At 41.7% G+C, this 21,252-nt stretch overlaps 1 protein-coding gene across 4 annotated transcripts in view; it reads right to left on the reverse strand.

The window, feature by feature from the left end:
- The window catches only part of LOC116991390 (opioid-binding protein/cell adhesion molecule homolog), a 1,877,101-nt gene that overhangs the window by 1,790,577 nt on the left and 65,272 nt on the right, over window positions 1-21,252 (reverse strand). The gene's annotated exons all lie outside the window — the stretch shown is intronic.

A 21,252-nucleotide genomic window follows, 5' to 3' on the forward strand; every position in this document is an offset into this window, starting at 1 on the left:
ATGTAGCATAGATGATGGACAAGAAAATCTGAGGCACTTTGGAAATTGACACTCTGTCATCATTAGAATAAAAACACTCAAGTTTAAAAAACAATTTCCAAGTTATAGGGACACCAAGTAGCAAGGTCACCATTAAGTTCCCAGCCATTTTTACATGAGAAGACACTTCATTGAATAGGCATTTTCTTAAACTGAGGCAGCTCACATGATGAAGGGAATCTCATGGAATGTTACCAGGTGGGAGGTTCTGGGATTTGATGCAATGGTGATTCAGGTCAGAGACCAAAATGCGGATAAATGTGCCCGATTGGTAGAAGGATGGGCAAACCTAATGGGCATCTTGTCTGACACAACAAAATTAGAAGTCAGATCAAGGCACGAACCAACACCTCCCCCCCCCCCCCCACCGTATCCACCTATTACTTGCTGGGCTATGTCCCACTCTCGATACTTTTCAAGCTTTCCTTCCCCCCCCCCCCCCCCGCAACTGCAATCAATCTGAAGAGTCCCGATGGAAACGTTGCTCCGTGCCCTCTGCAAACAGTCCCCGAGTTACTACAGCACTTCGTGTCCTGCTCAAGACTTCTCTCTTGTTAAATGAGAAGCAAGGATAAAGGAAGAAACAGAGCAGATGGAAACAGGCCAACCTGGACACAAAGATTTACTACCAACTCCAAGACCCACCGATTGTTTTCAGAGGAAAAAAAAGTGAAGAGAATTTTAAAGCCCCGCAGAAAATGGTGCAACACATAAACATCTACAAGGTTCTGAATCCTGACTATTCCTTTGATATTGTCCCCAAGGATGAGTGGCATTGCTGGAATATTATAACAGTTCTCGTCGATTGAATTTCTGACTGATTTATACTTGCAGTGGATATCATCCTATTCTTTTCCATTCGCAGGGGGGGTAAAAGGTGAAGCTCGCTGTGAGATACCCAACATTTTGCAGTGATTCACAATTTGCAGGGCATCTCTTCCTCACTGCAACTTGTCAAGTATATTTTTATGTGCAATAATAGCAATGTGCCCAATTACCCGACATTATTTTGCTAGTGAATTCTGACCCGTTTACTTGCCAGCTCTCCAAGACATTATTTTAATTGCTGGTGCACTGTGAGCCCCAATCAAACCTTAGTGAATCAGTACTGCCCTGTGATCCCATGCATTTCTCATTTGCATTTTATCAAGGAATGAGGCTCACCTCATTTGTTATCATTCCCTAAAGAATGGCTCCCACTCAACTCATTTAGATGATACTTGTGTACAGTATCGAAATAGTGCCACACCACCTTCAAGTCGATAAGATGTCAATTCCAAGTCTTTTCACATTAACTTACGTCTTTTTTTCTCCAAATCAATAAAGCATTGGAGATGTTTATGATCACCTGGCTAACAGTAATCCCTCATGCATCACAAATAAAATCCTTATTTAGATCTGCTTCTTGGATTTGTGGAATTTTTTTCCTGGGCAGAACTTTTACCTTTTGAATCTGATGCGGTTCAGAGATGGGGTGTTAAAATGGGGTGAGCCCTGGTAAGAAGAACTGGAGGATGTCTCAGCTTCTGAGCCTCAAGGTTGGCTGTGGGAGGTGCCCCCTGGGGTACAAGGGCTGAAGAGGGCCGTGCAAAGAGGGGACAACAGTTCGGAGGATGACTGGAAAGGTGGTGACGGCTGCAACAGGCCTTTGTGGCCAGCTGTAGCTGGGTCTCTAAAATGTTGCCAAAATGGCAGCTCTTGCATACAGACTCAGTGGGTTGATCTGTACATTCTGTTCTAACCGTGAGATTGTGTTCACATGTGGGGGTGGTCTTGCTGAGTTGTATGCAGGAGAAGTATTTCACTGTACTGGAAACACATGATGATGAATAAACCACTGAAAGTGCCTTCTGCAAAATAGGCAATGTGAAAAGCACTACACTTGTGTAAAATCTTTAGTTCCTTCTCAGTCCACCTGAATAGTTATGTATGTCAGCGCACATCAACCATGATAATTATTGATCCATCTCACCCACTTGCATGGAGACATCGAGAAAGACAGCATGGAAATTGTACTTTTGTCCCACTGAGTCTGCACTGATCATCAAGCATCTACTTTTACCGTAATCCTACCATTTCCTATTTTATTAGATTTTTAGTTTAACGATACAGCGCGGAAACAGGCCCTTCAGCCCAATGAGTCCACACCGATCAGCAAACCCCGCACATTAACATTGTCCACTACACCAGGGACAATTTTTACATTTATACCAAGCCAATTAACTTACAAACCTGTACGTCTTTGGAGTGTGAGAAGTTCTCGGAGAAAGCCCAGGCAGGTCACGGGGAGAACCTACAAATACCATACAGACAGCACCCGTAGCCAGGATCAAACCCGGGTCTCTGGCGCTGTAAGGCAACAACTCTACTGCTGCATCACTGAGCCACCTGATTTCATTCTCACCCACATTCCCATCAGCTTTCCTGCAGATTCTGCCACTCACCAACACCCAATGGGGGCAATTTACAGAGGCCAATTAATCATCCATCTTGCACATCATTGTGATGTCGAAGGAAACTGGAGCACCTGGAGGAAATCCACGTGGTCACGTGGAAGCAGCATGCTCCAGACAGACAGCAGCAGAGAGCGAGGATTAAAGCAAGATCAATGGGACTGTAAACCAACTGCCTGTCCTCGCTGGCATCGCCCCGGCCAACATCAGACGAGAAGCAGCCACACTGGCCCTCTCTCGAAAGGCACAGACCAGTGAATCCCACCTCCTCCATCGGATCGTCACAGAGACACCACGATGAGTGCGCCTCAAGTCACGGCAACCCTTTGCCACGCAAGCCCAAGAGCTGCTCTGCACAACACCGGCTGACGCTTCTAAGGCCGCCTGGGTCAAGACAAGATGGAAAGACCAGTGGAAGTCAGTGGAACCATCTAGGCTACACCATTACATCTATGACCCCATGGACGTCCCTGGCCAGGACTTGCCCCGAAAGCAGTGGACAACCCTCAACCGCTTAAGGACAGGCATGGGACGCTATGGAGTAGCGATGAAGAGGTGGGGCCTCGTGGACAGCGAGCGCCTCCTGCGAGTGTGGGGACCCAACACAGACAGTGGAGCACATCGTCACCAGTTGCCCCAAACACTGGCCACTGAATGGTGAACGAGGTCTGATTGACCTGGACGATGACATGTTGGCCTGGCTCGCCTCAACGGAGCTGCAGGTCTAAAAGACACACAACAGAAGAAGAAGAATGGAACTGTGAAGCAGCAGTTCCACTAACTACATCATTATGTCTGCAGAGCACTGTTCCTCAGGAACAAAATGTAGGAACCAACTAGTTGTGTTCAGTTTGAGAAGTTGCATCCATGTCCTTGAAGAACACAACTATTCAATGGAGTCCAAAAATAGCAACGCAAAGCAAGTTCTCATAAACTCGGAAATCAATTGGTTGTGCTCACTTTGCCCTTGTGATCATTCTATTTATTTCTCAAAAGCACAGATGCAAAGGCACTATTTAAAGATGTGTTTTAAACTATAGGTAACAGAATGCAAAAAATAAAATTGTGAATCAGTTTGTGGGAGAAAATAAACAAACCATTTGCTTGTTAGAAGGTTGACGAAAAGGAACTGCAGATGCTGGTTTAGAAAAAACACAAAAAAGTAATGGAGTAACTCAACTGATCAGGCAGCATGTTCCAGAGATGTTGCCTGTCCGATTGAGTTACTCCAGCACTTTGTGTCTTTTTTGCTTATTGGATGGGTTTGTCTTCCAGTATTTCAAATAAATAAAACATGCAGAGCTGGACATTGGAAATGGAAATTGAAAATGCAGGAAATTCTCAGCAAGTCAGGCAGCACCCGTGGAAAGAAAACAAATAGTTTAATATTGAAGATCTTTCATAACACTGGGAAAGAAAGATTATATTTAGGCTTCGGCCCACCAAATCTGCATGGGCTAGTTGATCACCCCGTATACCAACACTATTCGACACGTTTGGGACAATTTACAATTTTACCGAAGCCAATTAACCTACAAACCTGGACGTCTTTGGAGTTTAGAAGGAAACCGGAGCACCCAGAGAAAACCCAGGCGGATGCAAATTTGATACAGACAGCTCCCGTCGTCAGGATCGAACCTGGGTCACTGGCACTGTAAAGCAGCAGCTCTACTGCTGCGCCACTGTGCCATCCTTGCTGATGCAAATCAGTTGATTCCATGGTCTTGTTTTCCATCTGTACCAATCATTCCCCATTGTGATAGCACTTTCCCCATGCATCTTTAGGACGTGCAACACCAGTCCTTTTACCCACGGATTCCCCACCATCTCAGTGAGGCTGCATCACACTTGATGTTTCAAGTTCGTGTTCACAACCACATTTGCTGCTCTTTCATGCTGAAGAAATTAAACATATTATGTGATCAATTTGGAGACCTTGGGTGACCTACGTTCCATCCACCAGGGCCGTCCCAAATTCCCTGTTGCCCACCACTTTATTCTCCATCCCAGTCCCATTCCAACCAGTCTGTGATCTCATTTCTTCTGACAAAGTCCAACTTGAGGAACAGCGCCTCACCTTCTGTCTGAAATTTTCCAGCTTCCATCAAATTGAAGATATTCAGGCAATTCTTGTTCGTGTTCTCAGAACGGTCAGTTCTGCTGCAATTCATCCACTTGTCCAGTATTACTCTTTCAATTAACTACTGGGCACCTTTCACACCTCCGTATTTTATTGCTTTTGCATTTATTTATTCTTTCTTACCTCTCTCCTTCTTACTGCCCTCTATTCTCAGCTATTTTTGTTCCTTGGTTTGCATTATCTCTCACGGTACTCATTCACCTGTCAACTGGATACATTCAACTGCTCACCACAGCTGCACTCTATCAGACAAGTTACCTGTTCCCATTTAAACTTCCCTTCCATCCCTGCATCTTAAAACATGACCTCTCTTTCCAAGTTCTAACAAGCATCTTCAACCTCAAAACATCGATCGTCTCTTTCTGCAGATGCTGCCTGACCTGCCAAGTGTTTCCAGCATGTTCGTCAGTCCTACAGTATTAAGGTTGATGAAGGATGTCTTTCTAGGAGGTTTATAAAACCATGAGAGGCATAGGTAAAATGTAGAGCACCAGTCACTTCTGCAAGGTAGGGAAGTCAAAGCCTGGAGGTTTAAAGTGAGTAGAAAGATTTAAAAGGATCAAAGGAGCAACTTGTTAAACGCAGAGGGTGGTGCAAGGTAGGAATCCCTTTTCCCTTCGAGGCCCACTGATCTTTTTTGTCAGGGCTGCTTGATACATTTGTCAAATATCACTTGCATGTCTAAAGCAGTCACTCGCATCACCAAAGTGACAACTCTATTTCAAGCAGCACACAGAATTATCCTGTCCCATGAGAGCCACTACGGCATTGAAGCATTGATGTCCTTATTCTGGCACCCATAACTTAGATGAAACAAATTTTGATAGTTAAGAAAAACGACGGAGAGGCGAGGTCTACACTTCAACAGCAGTTCGATTAAGTTTCTAGTCTCTGTTACATGACATGAGAGGTGTCATATTCATATGCACAGTCTGCCAATCCAATCAATGGCCTCAATTGGCAAGATAGAGTGGATGTGGAGAGGATGTTTGCAGTAGTGGGAGAGTCTAGGACCAAAGGGCACAGCCTCAAAATAAAAGGACATGCCTTTAGATTGGAGAGGAGGAGGAATTTCTTTAGCTCGAGGGCGATGTATCGGTGGAATTTATTGCCACAGGCTGCTGTGGAAGACAAGTCAATGGGTGTTTTCAAAAACAGAGATTGTTGGATTCTTGATCAGTAAGGGCATCAAAGATTATGGAGAGAAGGTAGGAGAATGAGATTGAGAGGGAAAAAATGACTAGCAATGATTGAATGACAGAAGTGACTCGATGGGCCAAATGGCCTAATTCTGCCTCTACATCTTCTGGTCTTATAGTTCAAGTGCTGAAATGGGGCATCAGCTGCAAATGATTTCAATAGCTGTGTTCCTGGACTTATGGATAAAATGTCATTTTGGAATAACGAGCATCTGCCATTTGTGGAGCAGATTACATCATTGCCTTTACCCTGTCACTATTCTGAATTTGGGCAGAGTGGGAGATAAGGAACTGCTGCAACGTCGGCATAATACACTTGTTCTCAGAGTTGGAAGCATCCCAACAGATAATAGGTTTGAGTCTGTTATATTATTATGTTATGTTGTGGTAAGATTGAGTATTGTTCGGCCTAAGTACATTACATTGTACTTAGTGCACTGTATCACTCATTTATGCTCTATAATCATTGTAATGAATACACAATGTATCACTCAGCACCACAAGGCATCAAGGCTAATGAATCAGTACATCATGAAGCATATAAAATAGGTCCAAGGTGCAGGTACAATTTGCCTTCCTAATTTTCTTCCTTTCATACAAGAGGATTTGAGTACAAGACTGGAAAGATTGAGGGTGGTAGAGACAGCACATGGTTTATAGTGTGCGAGTCTGACCCCTCTGTCTCAGAGATCTTGCAGTGGCACAAGTGCAGCAAAGGTTCACCTGACTGATTGCAGAAACAAGGAGCTGTAGATATTGGTTAATACTCAGAAGGACACAAAGTGTTGAAGTAACTCAGCAGGTCAGGCATCATCTCTGAAGGACATGGACAGGTGACGTTGCGAGTCAAGCAAGTTCCTGACCCAAAACATTGTCTATCCGTGTTCTCCAGGTTGCCTGACCTGCCGAGTTATTCCCCCAACACTGTGTCCTTTTGATTTTCACCAGAGTGATTTCTGATGGGTTTTGATGGGTTTGTTGTGCGGGTAGCATTCAGCAATCAGTAAGCAATTCTGAATTTAGAATAATGAGCGATTCAGAAAATCTTACAGGATGTGAAAGAGTAGTTACATAATTGATGCTTCCTCTTGCCGGAGTTCTAAATTGAAAGAGACAGTTTTAAAATAAGCTGTCAGCCATTCAGGACAGGAGATGAGAAGTTCCTCAAGGGGCAAGTTTTCTTATTTACACAGAGGATGGTAGGTGCTGGAAATGCACAGCTAGGGTTGGATGTGAAAGTGGATATGATAGTGATGTTTAAGATGCTCGTCAATAGCATAGATTTGACTATGGGTGCTGCCTGTTGGGAGTTTGTACATTCTCCTCGTGACCTGCGTGGGTTTTCTCCGAGATCTTCGGTTTCCTCCCACAGTCCAAAGACATACAGGTTTGTAGGTCAATTGGCTTTGGTAAAAATGTAAATTGTCTCCAGTGTGTGTAAGATAGCGTTAGTGTGCGGGGGTCGCTGGTGGGTGCGGACTTGTTGGTCCAAAGCTGTATCTCTAAACTAAACTTAAAGATAGGCAGAGAGATGTACAGGTTAGTCTAACTTGGGATAATGTATAGAATACAGTGTGGGCTGAATGGCCTGGAATGAACACGGGATGTTTTTTTCAAACCAGTCTGTAGAAGAACCGACTAAAGCACAGGCCATCCTAGACTGGGTATTGTGTAATGAGGAAGGATTAGTTAGCGATCTTATTGTGCAAAGCCCCTTGGGCAACAATGATCATAATATAGTGGAATTCTACATTAGGATGGAGAGTAACACAGTTAATTCAGAGACCAGGGTCCTGAACTTAAAGAAAGGAGACTTTGAAGGTATGAGATAGGAATTAGTTAGGATAATTGGCAAATTATACTTAAAAGGGTTGACAGTGGAGATGCAATTGCAAAGATTTAAAGACTGCATGGATGAACTCCAAAAATTGTTCAATCCTGACTGGCGAAAAAAAAATTAAAACAGGGAAGGCGGCTCAACTGTGGCAATGAGGGAAATCAAGGATAGTGTTAAATCCAAGTAAAAGGCATATATATTGGCCAGAGGGAGCAGCAAACCGGAGGACTGGGAGAAATTTAGAACACAGAGGAAGACAAAGGGGTTAATTAGTAGGGGGGGGGGGGGAAAGAGCGGGGAATATAAAAACAGACTCTAAAAGCTTGTTCAGATATGTAAAAAGTAAATGATTAGTTAAGACAAATGTAGGTCTCTTACAATCAGAGACAGGTGAATTTAGAATGGGAAACAAGGAAATGGCAGAACAGTTAAACGAGTACTTTGGTTCAGTCTTCATTAAGGAAGACATAAATAATTTCCCAGAAATACCTGGGGACCGAGGATCTAGTGGGAGGGAGAAACTGAAGGCAAACTGTTGGTCTGCATCCCACAGTACTCAAGGCTGTAGAAATCGTGGATGCATTGGTGATCATTTCCAATGTTCTCTCGACTCTGGATCAGTTCCTGTGGACTGGATGGTAGCCAATGTAACTCCACTTTGTAAGAAAGGAGGGAGAGAGAAAACAGGGAATTATAGACCAGTTAGCCTTACATAAGTAGTGGGGAAGATGTTATAGCAGCACATTTGGAAAGCATTGACAGGATCGGTCAAAGTCAGCATGGATTTATGAAGGGAAATCATGCTTGACGTCTTCTGGAATTTTTTGAGGATGTAACAAGTAGAATGGATAAGGGAGAGCCAGTGGATGTGGTGTGTCTGGACTTCAAAAAAAGCCTTTGACAAGTTCCCACACAAGAGATTAGTGTGCAATATTAGAGCACATGGTATTAGGGGTTGGGTATTGACATATATAGAGAACTGGTTGGCAGACACGAAGCAAAGAGTAGGAATTAACTGATCCTCTTCAGAATGGCAGGCAGTGACTAGTGGGGTGCCACAAGGCTCGGTGCTGGGACCCCAGTTATTTACAATATACATTAACGATTTAGACAAGGGAATTAAATGTGATATCTCCAACTTTGCGGATGACACAAAGCTGGGTGGCAGTGGGAGCTGCGGTAAGAATGCCATGAGGCTGCAGGGTGACTTGGATAGGTTGGGTGAGTGGGCAGATGCAGTATAATGTGGATAAACGTGAGGTTATCCACTTTGGTGCCAAGACCAGGAAGGGAGATTATTATCTGAATGGTGTCAGATTAAGAAAAGTGGAGGTGCACCAAGACCTGGGTGTGCTTGTACATCAGTCACTGAAAGTATGTATGCAGGTACAACAGACAGTGAAGAAAGCTAATGGCATGTTGGCCTTCATTGCAAGAGGAATTGAGTTTAGAAGCATGAAGGCCTACTGCAGTTGTAAGGGCATCTGGTGAGACTGCACCTGGAGTATTCTGTGCAATTTTGGTCTCCTAATTTGACGAGGGACATTATTGTTATTGAGGGAGTGCAGCGTAGGTTCGCCAGGTTAATTCCAGGCATGACGAGACAGACATATGATGAAAAAGTGGGTTTCTAATCTCTGGAATTTAGAAGGATGAGAGGGTATCTTATGGAAACATAAAATTCTTAAGGGATTGGACAGGCTAGATGCAGGATAATGTTCCCGATGTTGGGGGTGTCCAGACCAGGGGTCACAGTTTAAGAATAAGCGGTAGGCCATTTAGGACTGAGATGAGGAAAAACATCTTCACCCTGAGAGTTATGAATCTGTGGAATTCTCTGCCACAGAAGACAGTGGGGTTCAATTCACTGTATGTTTTCAGAGAGGTAGATTTAGCTCTTTGGGCTAAAGGAATCAAAGGATATGGGGAAAAAGCCGCAACAGGGTACTGATTTTAGATGATCAGCCTTGGTGCTGGCTCAAAGGACCGAATGGCCTACTCCTGCACATATTTTCCTATATTACGAGCCATAGATCTTTGACTGGGAATTAAATCAATTAGCCATGCTTTGACAACAAAATGCAGCAGAATATCTGTCTACTGTTTCCCCCAAATCACCACTGTGATTTTCAGCTGTTCTGTGGTGTTTTTCCCTCAGTCTTTTGTGATTAGAGAGTGATGCACATGATATTCGTCTATTAACGCTATGTTGGGAATTTGGTGAAAAGCAGGTGAGGCTTTGTTATTCAAAAATACTTCCGCATACAATACATACAGTGGAGCTTAAATGCACACCGTTGATCTACGTATGGATTAAAAAACATAATCCTTGGTACGGTGGCGCTGTGGTGGGGTTGCCGCCTTACAGCGCCAGAGACCCAGTTCGATCCCGACTGCGGGTGCTGTTTGTACATTCTCGCGGTGACTACGTGGGTTTTCTCTGGGTGCTCCAGTTTCCTCCCACACTCCAAAGATGAACAGGTGTGAAGGTTAATTGGCTTCGGTAAAATTGTAAATATTGTTTGATAGCAGTCATTACTGGAAGTGGCAAGACTCCAGACCTGTGACTGAAGGAAATATTACACAGACTTGGTTGTGGTAGTCATCATGTGCTGGTAATATGTTGCAAGCTCTACAATCCTTTAAATGATCATATCTACTGAACAGCATCATATTGGAACGCGGAGTATCCTCCATCTCAAGATGCAGTATAATTAACCTAATCATTTAATTATTTCTTCTGTTAAGTTTTAATGATCTTTTAAACATGAATCTCACAGAAGTGGCAAAATTAAATCATTTGCCTTTGTCACATATCCAGGGTAATATAACTAAATTAAATAAAAGAGAGACTTGTTATCAGGTGCATCTCTAGCAGAATGTTAATTTTCTTCTTTAGTGAGTGAAGCTGAAGGATGTAACAAGCACGCTGTTTTCTTCCATGATCAGCTTGATGGTGTTAATATTAAAATGTTGAAGGCCAGAGATTTTAGTTAATTGGTGGAAATTTCAGTAGGGAGTTGAAGATTGATTTCTCTCACTGTGAGAAACAGGGAATCTGGAATTCGATGTATGATCTTGTGGTGGAGCACAAGCTATCAGCAAATACAACTCGTGCATGGTTGACTACTTCAAGTGCTGTAACTGCAAGGCTATGGTAGCTTGGACTCTTCCGGAGCAAGAACTAGACAGTTGGAATTTTAATTGGCAAGGATACAATGGGCCAAATGGCCTTCTGCCCATCTTTACTTTGTGAACAAAAAAACAACTAAATTGGAAAAGCATGAGCAAAATCATTTAAATACCAAATACAATTTTTCATGATCAACAGTATAAATGAACTTGGAGGCTTTTTGCATCCTACAACGCATGGGTTACTGGACAGTTTTCACCCGAGCTAGAGAGACCAAGTCTCAATCAAAATAACATTTCATTACTAGGCTGGCATGAATCACACAGCAACTGCGAAGTTTGCCAGAACATGCCAGTTTATCTGCCAACTGATATTATGTCCAAGGATCCAGTGTTTCTTCCTTGTCACATTACACAGATCCTTCACCCCTGAAATCACTAATACATTAAACCATAGTTGTTTTGATCCGCAGGTGATTGTTACAAGTACCACTTATTAAAGTAAACCATCTGAAAATATTGCATTATATTTCTCTTGAACCAAGTAGATACACCATAAGATAAGGATTTGTTGTGCCACTGAAATGTTCCAGCAAAAATAAACATTTGATCATATTCTTTTAAAATCAATTGCTATTACCATCACCAAGTCCCTGACCTTCAAATAGACCAGAACCTTACTGGAATTAACTTGTGGGGGAGTGAGGGGTGAAGTTAGTGACACTTAACGGGTCCCTTTCAGAATGGCAGGCAGTGACTAGTGGGGTACCACAATACTTGGTGCTGGGACCGCAGCTATTTACAATATACATTAATGATTTAGATGAAGGGATTAAATATAACATTAGCAAAGTTACAGACGACTCAAAGCTGGGTGGCAATGTGAACTGTGAGGAGGATGCTATGAGGATGCAGGGTGACTTGGACAGATCGGGGGAGTGGGCAGATGCATGGCAGATGCAGCTTAATGTGGATAAATGTGAGGTTATCCACTTTGGTGACAAGAACAAGAAGGCAGATTCTCTGAATGGTGTCAAGTTAGGAAAAGTGGAAGCACAACATGATTTGGGTGTCCTTGTACATGAGCCACTGAAAGTAAGCATGTGGGTAAAGCAGGCAGTGAAGAAAGCTAATGGCATGTTGGTCTTCATAACAAGAGGCATTGAGTACAGGAGCAAATAAGTCCTTCTGTAGTTGTACATGGCCCTGGAGGGACCACACCTGGAGTATTGTGTGCAGTTTTGGTCTCTAAATTTGAGAAAGGACATTCTTGCTATTGCGGGAGTGCAGCGTAGGTTCACCAGGTTAATTCCCGGGATGGCGGGACTGTCATATGTTGAAAGAATGGTGCAACTGGGCTAGTATACACTGGAATGTAGAAGGATGAGAGGGAATGAATGAATGAATAAGTTTATTGGCCGTATTCACATACAGGGAATCTTATTGAAACACAAGATTATTAAGGGATTGGACATGATTGGACAGGAAACATGTTCCTGATTTTGGGGGAGTCCAGTACCAAGGGCCACAGTTTAAGAATAAAGAGTAGGCCATTTAGAACAGAGATGAGGAAAACCTTTTCACCCAGAGAGTTGTGAATCTGTGAAATTCTTTCCCTCAGAAGTCAGTGGAAGTCGTTTTTCCGGATGCTTTCAAGAGAGAGTTAGATAGAGCTCTTAAAGATAGCGGAGTCAAGGGATATGGGGAGAAGGCAGGAACGGGGTACCGATTGTGGATGATCAGCCATGATCACAGTAAATGGTGGTGCTGGCTCGAAGGGCCGTATGGCCTACTCCTGCACCTCTTGTCTATTGCCCATTAATAGACCCAATAACCAATTATTGCATAAATAATTCTAATGCAATGAAAATACAGCTGTTAAAAAGGAAAATGTGCAGATATAAACAGCATTAAACATCTGTATAGTTATAGTTAATAGCCTCCCTCTCATAGCCTCCATAAACTCAACCTATTAAATGCTGAATTTTCCTTCTTAAAATACCATTTCATAGCAATGTGATGAATCCTTTCAAAAATCCCAACTCTGATGAACTGCTGCAGCCGTTTCATAGCACAGCAACATCAGCCAAAGCATCTCCAGTTTTCTCAATGACGTGGTCCAATTCAATTCTAGAAATAGAATGGTCTTCTCAAGACTGAACATTATTTAGCCACACATGCAAGCCATCACATAATAAAAGTGTGTAGCTATCCATTCCTATGGGCATCCAGTCCTGGACAACATTCAAACACGAGCTGAGAAGTAGAGCATTCAATCAGACAAGGACCAAGCATTACTTTTGCATTGCAATATTGAGCCAAACCACTTCTCCTTCATGTTCGCTGGCAATGATATTGGCCAGTTCCGTATCAATAATGCCCTAGTCTCACAATTGACATGCAGTTCAAACTGTAACAGGCAGATAAATGCCAGTGCAATTTGAAAAAAGAAAAAAGAATCGTCAATGTAGACAGGCTAAAAATCTGGAATATTTTATCCCTCAGTTTTCCCAATCTTACATCTAGCACGATACAGATTTTAAAACAAATTTGATCCTCTCTATCAAACATTTGATTATCTCCCAAGAATGAAGACTTTAATAGAAAAATAAAATCACCAAACAGCAGCAAATGTGTGATAGAGCAACTTATACACATTGAACATTTTAGTTTGCGTGGCTTACTCTATACAGAGCAAGGGTTTTGCACACTAGGCCACAATCAAGCTAATGCATACTTGTTTACCTTAAATAATATATTCTCATGAGTATGACAACATTTCCCCAGAGTTCAGGCAAGCACAGTTTATGAATATTTAAGCCTAGCTAAAAGGTAATTTGATTCCTAATTAACTGTACTCGGAGCTTCTGATCTTCCTAATTTTTCTCTGTTGAAGAAAATGGAAGATTAATTGAAAACATGGAGTTCCAGAGTTCATGAATAATAGATAATAAATTTGGTATATATAACACACAAAGACCTACTAACAATGAGTTTTTGCACTGTCACTAGAAACTAAAACAGTCACTTTAGATCATTAAAAAAGGCACAAAGTGCTGGAGTAACTCAGTGGATTAGGCATCATCGCTGGAGAACATGGATAGGTGACATTTTAGGTGACGATCAGTCATCAGACTGATTTCCGAAACATCACATATCGATTTTGTCCAGGAATGCTGCCTGACCCACTGAGTTATTCCAACATTTTTTTTGGTAAACCAGCATCAGCAGTTCCTTGTTTCTGCACTTTAGATCATAGTTTGTCCAGGATACAAAACCCAAATATAATCTTGATCTGTAAATCTAATCTGATTTACACATCATGGATATAATCACAAAGGCATCTTTCAGTGTTATCGTTCTACCAACCAAAGATTCTAGACTAATCCCACTAATAGCCTTAAGAGGTCAGGTGCTGTTTCATCTGCAAATTACCCCAGCAAACCGATTTGATAACTCCCAATCATCAGGAGATGTTAACAAAAAATTGCTTGCAAAAGAAAATGTTTCCCCATATTGCTTGCACTGTTCAAGAATATGGTTTTATAATTTTTCCAACACATTAACATTGACAAACGTATTCATATCATTGTAAATCGAGCAAGATAATCTCACAGAATCCATTGAAATTGAGAAACCTGCATTGCAATATATTTATTTTGCCAGTTTTCTGAACACAATGAGTGCCTTTTCAGTTGTCATTGATGTGATCACTGTTTTGGAGATCCAGGTCATGATATTCCATGCAGAAACCAGTGGTCTCAGTGGTCAGAGACCGTTTCAGAATACAGACAAGCCAGAATTATGTCCCTTCCTCACAATATCATACCACACTTATGGGCCTGTCCCAATTACGCAACTTTTTCTGCGACTTGCTGGCACCCGTCATAGGTCATTGCAGGTCACAGAAAATGTTCAACATGTTGAAAATCCTTCGGCGACAAGTACAAGGTACGACTCTTTGGGTGACTACTCACAACCATACAGGCTTCACCCCGCGACATGTCACCTGTATCGTCGTGAGTGGTCTCCTCAGTCGCCCAAAGAGTCGTAGCGTCTTTCTGGTCGCCGTTGAATTTTCAAAATGTTGAACATGTTCAGCGACCTGCAACGACCTATGATGGGTGCAGGCAGTTGCCGAAAAAGTTGCGCAAGTGTGACAGGCCCATTACTCACCTACCAGTTGGGGGTCTCTGGAGACCAAACACAATAAAATGTGTCCATTTCTTCATCCATGCACGTGAAGGGATTGCAAAGGCTTTCACCATTTAGTGTGACAATCAAACATGGGCCATTTTAATCTGTACAGCTCACTCCACATGGAGTAACAGCTTATGTACTGTGTATAAGCCGTCAACATAATCAAGGACCCTTTCATCCTGGGAAATTCCTCTTCCCTCTACAACTGGACTGAAGATTGAAAAGCTTGCAAGCATATACCACCGGATACAGGACCAGCCTCTTCACTGCTGTTATCAGACTATGGAATGGATATTTCATAGGTTAAGAAGCTGGACCATAGCTCCCAATATACCTTCTTGCCATTGTTTTCTTTTATCTGCACTATCTCTGCAGCTGTAACACTATATTCTACTCTCTGTTTCCTCTTTCTTTGCAAATTCTCGTTGTACTTGTGAAGTTTGAATGGACTCATGCATGATATACTATTTCTGGACAACATGCAAAGGAACGTTTTGCCACCATATCTTGGTACAGGCTACCATTTGTTTAACCAACCTGTTCCGGATGCATTTGCCCTGGAAACAAAATAAATGGTGTCGTACCATGACAATAATAAACCAATACTAGGCCACTACAATGTTAAAGCATACTTATTTACCACAAGCAATATTCCTATGAAGGTGACAGCTTTCTTTCCCAGAAGTCCAGTCATTTAAGAGGCTTTTAGATAGGCACATGGATAGGCAGGGAATGGATCATGTGCAGGTAGCAGAGATGAGTTTTATGGCACATACATTGTAAATGGAAGAGCCTGCCTCTGTGGGGAATTTCACTATGTTTTATGTTTTAAATTAATTCAGCACATCATTTATGTATGTTTTAATCCAACTAAAATAATTTCCCTCCCAATTGATTAACTGTACTCATTACATCCGATATTATTTTCAGTAGAAGATCCATTACAAGCTACAGTACAGGTGAAGGAGTCCAATTGGCCCATCATGCTGATGTCAGTGCTTTGCTGAAGAATTTCAAAAATCAATGCCACTTCTTTCATTGTGGAATACAATGCAGTTTTATTGAAGCATTGGCAAAAAATGGAAGTGAAATGTGGAAGGTGAGTGGTACATTGGAACATTGCATGAGCTGGGAGTACGTGCAAGGAAGTGTGCAGCAATTTGTAGATGTCTTTGATAGCGAGATAGAAATTGTAAAATGTTCTGCTTTATTACAAATTGGATGGCATTTTTGTAATAGCTTTTAACACTTCTGAAAAACATTACTTCAATATTTCAATTAAGCATTTCCACAGTTAACAAGTGGTAGTTATGACATCCTTAGCAGCGATATTGAAGGCCATTGAGGAAATGAAACTGTGCAAATGGCAATAAGGAGTTATATTACTTCCATTAAATCTTTGTATAAATGTAGAGGAACTGTCATGTTGTCGTCGGAGGAGATATATGACAAGGATACCAGCATAAATGTACCTTAGTTATGCAAAGACATGCAAGCTGGAGAACATCTCTGGAGGAGGCAAGAAAGACAATGAGGAACTTTAATAATGTTGTTAAAAATCAGGTTAGGTTTTGATTTTTTTTTTTAATTCTCAAGCCCAGTACAGTTCCACTCATTCAAGCAATTTCTCCTACAGGTATGGCCAGTTAAGATAATTGGCAAAAAAGAGAGAAGAATATTATTTCTTAGTGTATTTTATTTGGTTTAAGAATAAACACTGCTTGAATGAGTGGATTTGTATTGGGCTTGAAAAAAGAATTAAATAAAAGAAATAATAACACAGAGAGCATGTTAGCATGGATGGCTCTTCCATTCATTCTACAGTGCTTTGCAGCAAATTGCATCTTTCCACCGGAAATGTCATTTTGCTTCAGAAAGTAAAATATTCCTTGTTTGCCACCACAGTATGCTTCAAATAAATGGCATGTTGTGTGTAGGGTATGCTTGCCTTCATCGGTCAGAGCATTGAGTGTAAAAGTCAGGATGTTATGTAGCAGCTTTATAGGAATTAGGCCGCATTTGGAGTATTGCATGCAGTTCTGGTCGTCGCCCCATTTCCGGAAGGTTGAGGAGGCTTTGGAAGGGGTGCAGAAGAGGTTTACCTGAATGCTGCATGTATTAGAGGATAATAGCTGCAAGAAATGGTTGAACAAACTCAGATTGTTTTCTCCAGAGTGTCAGAGGTTGAGGGGAGTCCTAATAGAAATGTATTAAATTATGAGAGGCATAATACGAGAGGCAGTCAGAACATTTTCCCAGAATGGAAATGCCAAAGATTAGAGGATATAGATTTAAGGTGAGAGGTACAAAGTTTACAGGAGATGAGTGGGACAAGTTTTTTCTTCCCCACGCAACAAGCGGTGGGTGCAATGCCAGAGAACGTGGTGGACTCAGATAAGAAGTTTTTATATAGACACATGGATATGCAGGAAATTTAGGGATATGGATTACATGCAGGAGATTAGTTTAACTAGGCATCATGTTTGGCACAGACATTGTAGATTGAAGGGCCTGTCCCTGTGCTATACTATTCTGTGTTCTAATTATTTAACTTACCTGTTCACAAGGCATTTGCCCTGGAAACCAAGGAAATAGTGGCTTATCATGGCAAAGGAAAAACATCCAATTTTCTCAGGAACCATCTCAAAAGGTAAAGTCCCATCAGCACCTCAAGCTTAACATCAGTTAATGCCAGTTAGACAGCAGAGAATGAGGATTGATTCGATGTACACAGTTTATCCAGCATCTTTATGCTTATTGGGAAGCAGTTTTAGCTTTGCAATCATTGCAAGAATGTTGCATAAATCCAACTAAATGCAGTCACTGACCATGTGAATTTCGCTGACAGAAAGCTAAATAACAGTTTTGTTAGGCCAACACCAATCCAAGTGTCCCCAATAGGATCATCAACAGTCAGCATCAGGCAGACTGAAGAAACACTTGCCATTTTTCATAACAGGGAACTTCACTCAAATTTACACCAAACAGTTTTTAATGCAACTAGAAAGGAAAGGATACACATGTAGAATAGACTGATGGTGAGGAAGTTGTGAATTTGCATAGGTTTAAAGGTTAAGTTAGAGATACAGCCTGGAAAAAGGTTCTTCAGCCCACCGAGTCCACATGAACCAGTGATCACCTTATACACTAACACTGTCCCACATACTAAGGATGATTTATAATTTTTACCCAAGCCGATTAACCTTGTCTTTGGAGTGTGGGAGGAAACCGGAGCACCCAGAGAAAACCCATGCAATTACATGGAGAACGTACAAACTCCATACCGTCAGCACCCATAGTGAGGATCAAATCTGGATCTGTGGCACTGTAAGGAAGCAGTTCCACCGCTATGCCATTGTGTTGCTCGGGCATTTTGTTTTCTCGAGCTACTCTGATTAACACTTTGGTCTTGAAATAAACAACACAAGAGTCAATTTTAAAAATTTTGGTAGGATTTAATTTAATTTAATGAATGCATTAAAAATATAGCAGTAAATATCATCATATTTGATGGGAGATCAGGAACCCTATGCTTCATGGTGTGTGTTGCACCAATGCATGAAAGCCACCAAGGTGGCCTGCAATGCAGTCAAGTGCACATCAACATGCATGACCTGGAAACAACATGGATTTATAATTATATGCTGGTAGAGAGAAATGGGTAAGTTTCAGAGAAAATGTAGAACACAGGAAAATGGAAAGCTAACGGAATTAAATGGGCACCATATGTATTGAACAGACACAGATGTGTAAGTTGAATCCAGAACAGTAAACTTAACAAAAAAAGGGACACAAAGAGCTGGAGTAACTCAGCAGGTTGGGGAGCATCTCTGGAGAACAACTCTGAGGGTCCGACCCAGACGTCACCTATCCATGTCCTCCAGAAATGCTGCTTGGCCCGCTGAGTAACTCCAGCACATTGTGTCCTTTTCAGCAAGCCAGCACCTGCAGTTCCTTGTTTCAACAGCAAAATTCACAAATTTGAGTCCTGCTGCTTGATATCTTTTTTTTTTAATTAACATTTTTTTTTTAAATTAGAAGCAATGTACAGTAGCATAAACCTGCTGCTTGATATATTTTAAAATAATATGAGCACCTATCCAACATTCACCAGATTACATTTTGAAATGGAATACAAAACCTACTGACCACTGCATTTCTAATATGATGAATATTTAAACCTTACTTGGCTGGAGTGATTGACAACTTGCTCAGTGTCCATAGCTGCTCAAAACCATGTCCTTTTATCCTTTCCAATGTCTAAAAAGGGATTACAGAGTGGTTTCTTTGACTGTCTTTTATAGTGGCATTTAACCCACACCATATTCATCCGCCCATGAAGTGTGTGTTTATTGCAGCAATGTTTAACCACAGCAAAATAACCACATACTCACACTTTGTAGATGCCTGGCCACCTAATGCTGTCTGCCTGGCATGCTGTCCATTTGAGGTTGAACAGTTCACCAAATGAAAAGACATGCAAACAAAAAATCTTTCAGAGTGTATTTATTCCCCTTGCACAAAGATTTTCTGTGGCTTGCTCTGCTGCATTAAATCAGTGGGCCTACTGGGTACTGTGGTTAAATATCCTGAGCTGCTTTGTATCAAAAGAAACACTGCAGATCTTATACAGTCAGATTGTCAATGATTATCGCATGAGAAATCACCGCACTTCCAAGTATCTGTGTCTGTTGTGTACTGTGCGCAATTTGTAGCTCCCCATCAGTTATGATTGCTGTGCTGGGGTTCTGAATGCTATTTGGAAGCAGATCTTCTGCTTATAAGACAGGAGGTTACCACCTTCTATCTTCATTTCCTCTGACAGCCTACAGGCTTCAGAATCCAAGAGTCTTGTATCTGCTTCATTTCTCTCAATCTGTTTAACTTGGAGTGCAAACGTCTGTATCCTCAGCTCAATTTTGTCTCCCACATTTTATTTTGAAATCGCAACTGGACATAACTGCAAACCCTTTGAAATGATTTTCTTTTTCCCATAAATGTTTTGGGCCAAAGGACAAATTACCATCACAGTATACTTATTTTTCATAAGACCATGAGACTTCAGAGCAGAACTAGGCCATTCAGCCCATTGAGTCTGCCCTGCTATTCGATCATGGCTGATCTATTTTCCCCTCTCAACCGCATGGTCCTGCCTGCTCCCCGTAACCTTTGAGACCCTTACTAATCAAGAACCTATCAAACTCTGCTTTAAAAATACCCAATCACTTGCCCTCCACAGCCATCCGGAGCAATGAATTCCACAGATTTAGCTTCCTCTGACTAAATACATTCCATTTTGAAGGTACGTCCTTTGAGTGAGAGGCTGTGTCCTCTGGTCCTCGACTCTCCCACCAGTGGAAACATCCTCTCCACATTCACTCTATCATTATTCAGGAGGTTTCAATAAGATAACAACCTCATCCTCCTAAACTCCAGAGTACAGGCCCAGAGCCTTCAGACCCTCCTCAGAGCTTTAACTGGGGACTCAATCATCCCTGCGATCATTCTCATAAACCTCCTCTGGATCTCCTCCAAATCCTGCACATCCTTCATCTGATATGCAGCCTTAAACTGCTCACAATGTTCCAAATGCAGCAGGCTCGGCACTTTATAAATGTCTCAGCATTACATCCTTGCTTTTATATTCTAGTTCTCTCAAAATGACTGCCAACACTGCATTTGCCTACCTTCTACCGATCAACCTGCAAATTAACCTTTTGGGAATCCTGCACCAGCACTCACAAGTCCTCATCATCGCCCATTTACTTCACTCAATGCAAACATCTCCTTTTCCCCCATCAGCCCGTACTCAACTCCCAAGAATCTGAAATCTAAAGTGACTTGGCTCATGTGCTAATAATTTTAAATCACCCACAAAAGATCACAGTCTAAAATATAAAGTATGTCTATTTTCTTTATGTTATTGATGATAAATTACAGTCATGATAAATTACATTGTTTACATGTTCTTGAAATGAGAATGATTCTTTGTTGAAGGGCATTAACGCCATTGTGAGAAAAGCAAGGCAGATCTGCCCTGGAGATATACGATTCTCTGCCAACATCATTCACTGTTAATTAATTTTCAAGAAATATTTCTGGTCTAATAGTATTACGGCAGATGTTTACTGGAGATAACATTGCACCATTGTGAAAACACACGCAAAAAAGAATCGCAGCACAGCTGCAGAATCACAACATCAGAAACCCAGGGTCAAACATCATTGCTGGTGCTGTCAGTGTGGAGTTTGC

This window comes from Amblyraja radiata, chromosome 33 (genome assembly GCF_010909765.2).
Source record: "Amblyraja radiata isolate CabotCenter1 chromosome 33, sAmbRad1.1.pri, whole genome shotgun sequence".
NCBI classification, from domain to species: Eukaryota; Metazoa; Chordata; class Chondrichthyes; order Rajiformes; family Rajidae; genus Amblyraja; species Amblyraja radiata.